Genomic DNA, 6,398 nt, shown 5'->3' on the forward strand with positions numbered 1-6,398 from the left:
GGCCAGCCTGGTCTACAGAGTGAGTTCCAGTGCAGCCAGGGCTACACAGAGAAACCCTGTCTCAAAAAACAAAAAACAAAACAAAACAACAAAGAGTGTGTCTATATTCCAGCCAGCTCACACTGTAATTCAGTGTGTGTCTGCATTCTAGCTGGCTCATATCTTTAGATGTGATCCATTGCCAGAGCAACTTTGTTGCTGGATTAAATTTCCTCTACAACTGTGGTACACACACACACACACACACACACACACACACACACACACTAACATTTGTAATAATTGTCAATAAAATTTTTTAAAACTGAGGATGAACACATCTTAAGGCATATAGAAATCTCATTCTAGTAAGATACTAGTAAAAACTGTCATACTTGGTTACAAAGAGGCCCCTCATCACATTCATGTTTTATTGTGAGTTTTTCCTCCCTATTTTTATTTTATGTGTATGGGTGGGTGTTTTGCCTGCATACATATCTGTATACCACCTGTGTGCAGTGCCAGTGGAGGCCAGAAGAGGGGTGTCAGATCCCCTGGGACTGAGGTTACAACTAGTTGTGAGTCTCCAGGTGGTACTGGGAAGTGAATCTAAGTTCTCTTAACCACGGAGTAATCTTTGTTTGTTTGTTTGTTTGTTTCTGTTTCATGTTAGCCAAAGGAGACTGGATGAATGCATTGTGATACATTCACACAGTGAGATACTGTTGCAGGTTAAATGTGGTGGATTAAGGCTTTAGGTATCAACTTGAGTTTTGACAGTGTCATAAAAGGGGAAAAGGTGAAATGTATATTAACTAGAGTACACAGGGCTTAAAAGCACACAGAGCAATACCACATGATTTAAGAAATTTATATGCAGCATTTAAAAAAAAAAGCACAGGGGGAAAGGAGTAAGGTAATGTTTGGAGATGACTCTCACGTGACCTTCACAAGTCAGGGTGTCTAGCAAGTCAGTCAGTGAGAGTTTTGTTCAGGAGCAGGTTCTTTTTGAAGACTATTTGTGTATTCAACAGCAGATTCAGAACATTTTGAAGGTGTCTTCTGCTGAGGCAAAGCTCAGGCATGCTTGCTGACCAGAACAGGGGGAGGGGGAGACTCAGTGCCTGCCTAGCATGCACAAGGCCCTGGCTGGATTCCCAGCACTGTGTGAACCAGGTGTGACTCCCTGTTGAGAGGATACCATATGTGCTCTGAGCCACTCTGGCCTTTCCATTTTACCAGAAGCTTGTTTCATCAATTCGAGGCTGGAGAGTGATTGTGCATCTGGTGGATAAGTGAAGGTCACCGCCTGTCTGGTACCAACCACGCAGCTCAGACTGACGAAGGGCTTGTTCTTGCGAGGAGGAAGTGTGCTATCATATAGATTCATTAGGGTGAACTGAGACTGTAGGGCACATAGGCATATTAAAACCTTCTCATGGGGCTGGAAACTTGGCTCAGTGATTAAGACCCCTGGCAACTTTCTGAGAGGGCTCTGAGATATTTTCCACCGAGCCATGAAGAATGCCCTTTTAATTATGGGGGAGAGTTGCAGGCTCATTTCAGGTAGCCCTCTACTAGGACAGCAATAAACATTCAAATAGCCCTTGCCCTGTACCACTCTCGTGTAGCCTAAAGCACCTTCTTCTGTTCCTCCCGACTCCACACCCGTGATGCTGGAATCAGAGGTGTGTGTCTCTCAAGAAATAGACAAATTCATTCTTGTCTTTCCACAATGTAAGAACTCACTGAGTGACAGTAAATTCACAAGTACAGCAGGCTTGAACGTTTTTAACACTCCACGTGTCATGCGTGTTTTGCCTGTATGTTTTTCTGTATACCACCTGTACACCTAGTATCTGCAGAGACCAGAGAGGGGCATCAGATTCCACAGAGGGGTGGAACTACAGATGGTCCTGAGCCGCCATATGGGAGCTGGGAATCAAACCTGAGTCCTCTCAGGGGTGATCAGTGGTCTGCCTTCTTTCATCAGCATGTTCGGATGCTGGCAGGAGATGGTCGTTTTCTGAGACCAGGTGGGGGTTCCAAAGCTGACTGCTCCACCCCACGGCCCTGCACTAGCAGGTAACCAACCAGCCACCTGCACTCCACGGCAACCTTCTGGCAGGTCCGAGCTCTTTGACCGCATGGACTCTTATCTATAGTCAAACAGCATCCACGTAGATCTAGGAGCTTCTGTTTCTTTTAGAATAGTATTTCATTTTGTGCCTACAAGCTTTCTGGGCTGTGCCACGCCCCGACCTCTGGCATTCACGAAATTTTCTCTTCTTTTCTCCGCTGCGCATCTCCTTGCTGTCTTCATTGCTCCACCTTTCCTGGGTTGTCACAGTTGGAGTTGCATAGACACAGACTGCTAGATTCTGTCCTTTCACTTAGTGATGTTTCTCTCTCGATCTCTGTATTCTATTTTCTGATGCGATATAGTTTAGATCCCATTTCCCTATGAAGTACATCCTGGATGCTTCCAGGTTTTTGCAATTACGAATAAAGCTACTGTAAATGCTTTGAGTAAGTACAGAGAAGCAGATGCAGGATCATATGGTAAGAGCAGTTTCATTTTAAAAGTTGTTTATACAAGTTTCATTTGGTTACCATTTGTACATGTGCCTTTCCCTTGGGGTCACTTTGTCCTCACAGTGTCAACGCTTCTCCCTTAAATTTTACAAGGACACAAATACTAACTATGTTTCAAGATTACCCTGATTATCTTTATGTTGTTTATATAACTTGGAGATTGCTAATATTGGTTTAGTAAAAATTGTTAACTCTCATCTGGAATTAAGTATGGGTTCAGAATTCCTTATGGACTTAGTGTGTGCCAGTGTAATAAAATGGACATATTCATTTCTGGTATACAGTTTGGTTAGAATGAGCTCTTTGTTTTATTTAGCAATAAACCACAGTATACAGAACATTCCCTACCAGTCACGGTTATACTAGGCTCATCTTGATCATCAGTACCCTTAATGTAGCATGAGTGACTTTCCAAGAATTCCTGACCTTTGTGGAGAGACAAATATTGAGCAAATATTGAGCAAATGCAGAGCTCTGGATCCCACTGTCTGGCTACCAACCGGGCTCCACCCTGCTACTGAGCCAGAGAGACTGGGATGCTCAGGGTAATATGGCAGGTGTCCTGAATGTTCTCTGTGAGTATAGGAACCGACTTTAAGGAAGCCCAGTTAAGGAACTGATTAAGTCCTAAAGGTTTCTGGTGTCCTGATAGGTTTAGATTCTTATGAAAGAGGCTATGGGAGTGCCCTTGGCCCTCTAGGAGTGAAGACGCAGCAAGACAGCACAAGCTTTGAAACAAGCAAGGAATTCACTAGACGCTGGACTTACCAGCACCTTGGTATTAAACTTTTCAGTCTCTCGTACTGTAGCCAACAAATTTCTGTGGCATTAAATTACCCAATGTAAGGCATTTTAAACAAATATTTGTGTGTGCCTGTACTGGCTGGGTTTGTGTGTCAATTTGACACAGGCTGGAGTTATCACAGAGAAAGGAGCTTCAGTTGGGGAAATGCCTCCATGAGATCCAGCTGTGGGGTATTTTCTCAATTAGTGATCAAGAGGGGAGGGCCCCTAGTGGGTGGTGCCATCCCTGGGCTGGTAGTCTTGGGTTCTATAAGAGAGCAGGCTGAGCAAGCCAGGGGAAGCAAGCCAGTAAGAACATCCCTCCATGGCCTCTGCATCAGCTCCTGCTTCCTGACCTGCTTGAGTTCCAGTCCTGGCTTCCTTTGGCGAGCAACAGTGATGTGGAAATGTAAGCTGAATAAACCCTTTCCTCCCCAACTTGCTTCTTGGTCATGATGTTTGTGCAGGCATAGAAGCCCTGACTAAGACAGTGCCTAATTACAGAGAAGAAACAGTTAGCCATGGATTGCTACATCAGCAGAACAGACTGCTGCTCAGTTTTAAAAATTGTGTCAGATAATTCTTGATGCTTTGGTAAAACGTGTCCTTTATGATACTAAGTGGCTACATCTCCATGGAGAGGCTGCTCTTTCTCTGAGACAGGCTCTGGGTGGTGCTGATTCCATGCCTATGGTGGGCACCTGGGAGGCCAAGCTTTGAACAGGGCAGGTGTATCACCGTGTGTGTGTGTGTGTGTGTGTGTGTGTGTGTGTGTGTGTTTTCCTTCCAGGAACGGGTTAGGCTAGGGTCTGAAAAGCACTTGGCTCTGATCCATTATAGCTCCTACTTCCTGCCTTGGTGGTTAGATCTTAGGTGAACGTGCAGTTCCCTTCCAGGTTAGAATTCTCCCGAAACCTTCCTGCTAGGCTTCTTAGGAAAAAAAAAAAAAAAAGTGGTTATTCACCAGCTATGCCAACCTGTCTGCAGGGAGGAGACTAGAGCCACTGGAGGTACCCAGGGGGAGGTCCAAGCTGAGAATCAAACCCAGTGGAGATCGGCTGAGCAGGAATAGGGGTGGAAAGATGGAAACTTCCTTTAACACCTGGCTTTAGGGACTGGTAAAGAGCTGCTATGCAAACATGGGACCTGGGTTGGATGACCTGAACTTACGTAAAAATGCTAGACCTTGTGCACATGCTTATAATGCCAGCATTGGGGATGTGGAAACAGATGGGGGGCCTTGGTGGTTACTGGCCAGTCACTTGGAGAACTCTAGGCCTGTGACACTGTCTTAAAAGGCAAAATAAAACAAAAACAAAGCAACAATAACAGAAAAGTGCGTAGCACCGGAGAAACCCCTGTGAGTAACTTCTTGTGCACACACACAAACACACTACCCACCACAACCACACACAATACATAAAAACCAAACATACTATACACCATATACACCTCATACACTACACACACACACACACACCACACATATATCTAATACATATAAGCATGCATGGGCACACATACACCAATCACAAGCAAACCTCAGACCTATTTGAAGCCTCAGCTAGAATCTTGTAATTCACACACACACACACACACACACACACACACACACACACACACACAGAGAGAGAGAGAGAGAGAGAGAGAGAGAGAGAGAGAGAGAGAGAGGAGAGAGAGAGAATATGCCAGAGCCAAGAGAATTTTTTCCAGCCTCAGTTTAAAGGGTGCCTTGATATTTTAAAGACTAAATGTTTTCTTTACATTAATTGATCAGTTGTTACTGTGGGAATGGGCAAATGCCATTTCAAACCTGTGGAGGTTCGTGTAGTTCTTTCCTTCTGCTTTTATGTGGGTTCTGGGAAGTAACTTGGATCACTGGTCCTGTGTGGCAGTTACCCACCGAGCCATCTGGCCAGCCCTATGCCTTGGTTTTTGTCAACAAAAAGAAATCCTAAAGACGGACTTTGGGCTTTTAGTGGCTAGAGGCAAAGGACGGCTCCTGAGATGACTCATGGAAATGTTTGCATAAACAAAGCTGCTGTGTCCACCAAGGTTAGACACCTGTATAAAGAGTACCCAGTCATGACATTGTGCCAACTGTGAGAGGTCATAGTGTAAGGAGAGGGCAGCTGCAAGTGCTTGGAGGACAAGAAGACAGAAGGACATGGAGAGAGGCTGGCGGGCTTGGAAAAGCTGGAGGACCCAAATGACAGAAGATTGCAGCTTCTCTGTCTGTACAGAACAGCAAGCCAAGTTCTTAGGCACCACACCAAAACCCAGGCCTTGGCCCAGTGTCTGGTGAAACTTCCCAAACTCAATAAATCTCCCTAGGGACTAGGGTTGCTCTTGGAAAGGTGTTTGAGGAAGTTGAAAACCCACTGGATAAGAATGTAGTTATACACATTTCTGAGAGTGGCTTACCCTTTTGGACGATTCTCTGGAAATTCCAAAATGGATGAAAACGCAGAGCTATTAGTTTGTGTTTCAGTGGAGAGGCACGGTCAGCTGAGAACAAATTGCCTATTTAACAGTTTAGGCCTCAACAAGATCTGGCTCTTGCAGAGCCAGGCAGTGGTGTGAGTTCAAGGCCAGCCTGGTCTACAGAATGAATTTCAGGATGGCCAGGGCTGTTACAAGGAATAGCTCTGTCTTGAAAAACAAAACAAACGAACAACAACAACAACAAAAAAATTGGCCTTGCTTCTGAATGTATTTATTTCTCCTTCAGTGGCTAAGTGAATTGAAGGGGCTTGTTTAAACTCCAGTTGCTACAAGCCTCCTGCAGAGGTAATGCATCTATATCTACATATTTAGTTATTGACAGAGTTGAGGTTTCTGATCCCCAGTTTTCTCCTTTTTATTGCAGGCTCTGTTATAGTTTGAATCTGGAACGTTTCTCAGTGGTCTTTGTGTTAGGTTGCAGCCATTGGCAGGTGATGGAACCTGTAAAAGGTAAGAAAGTGTGTGTGTGTGTGTGTGTGTGTGTGTGTGAGAGAGAGAGAGAGAGAGAGAGAGAGAGAGAGAGAGAGAGAGAGAGA

The sequence above is a fragment of the Mus pahari genome, chromosome 15 (assembly GCF_900095145.1).
Source record: "Mus pahari chromosome 15, PAHARI_EIJ_v1.1, whole genome shotgun sequence".
NCBI lineage: Eukaryota > Metazoa > Chordata > Mammalia > Rodentia > Muridae > Mus > Mus pahari.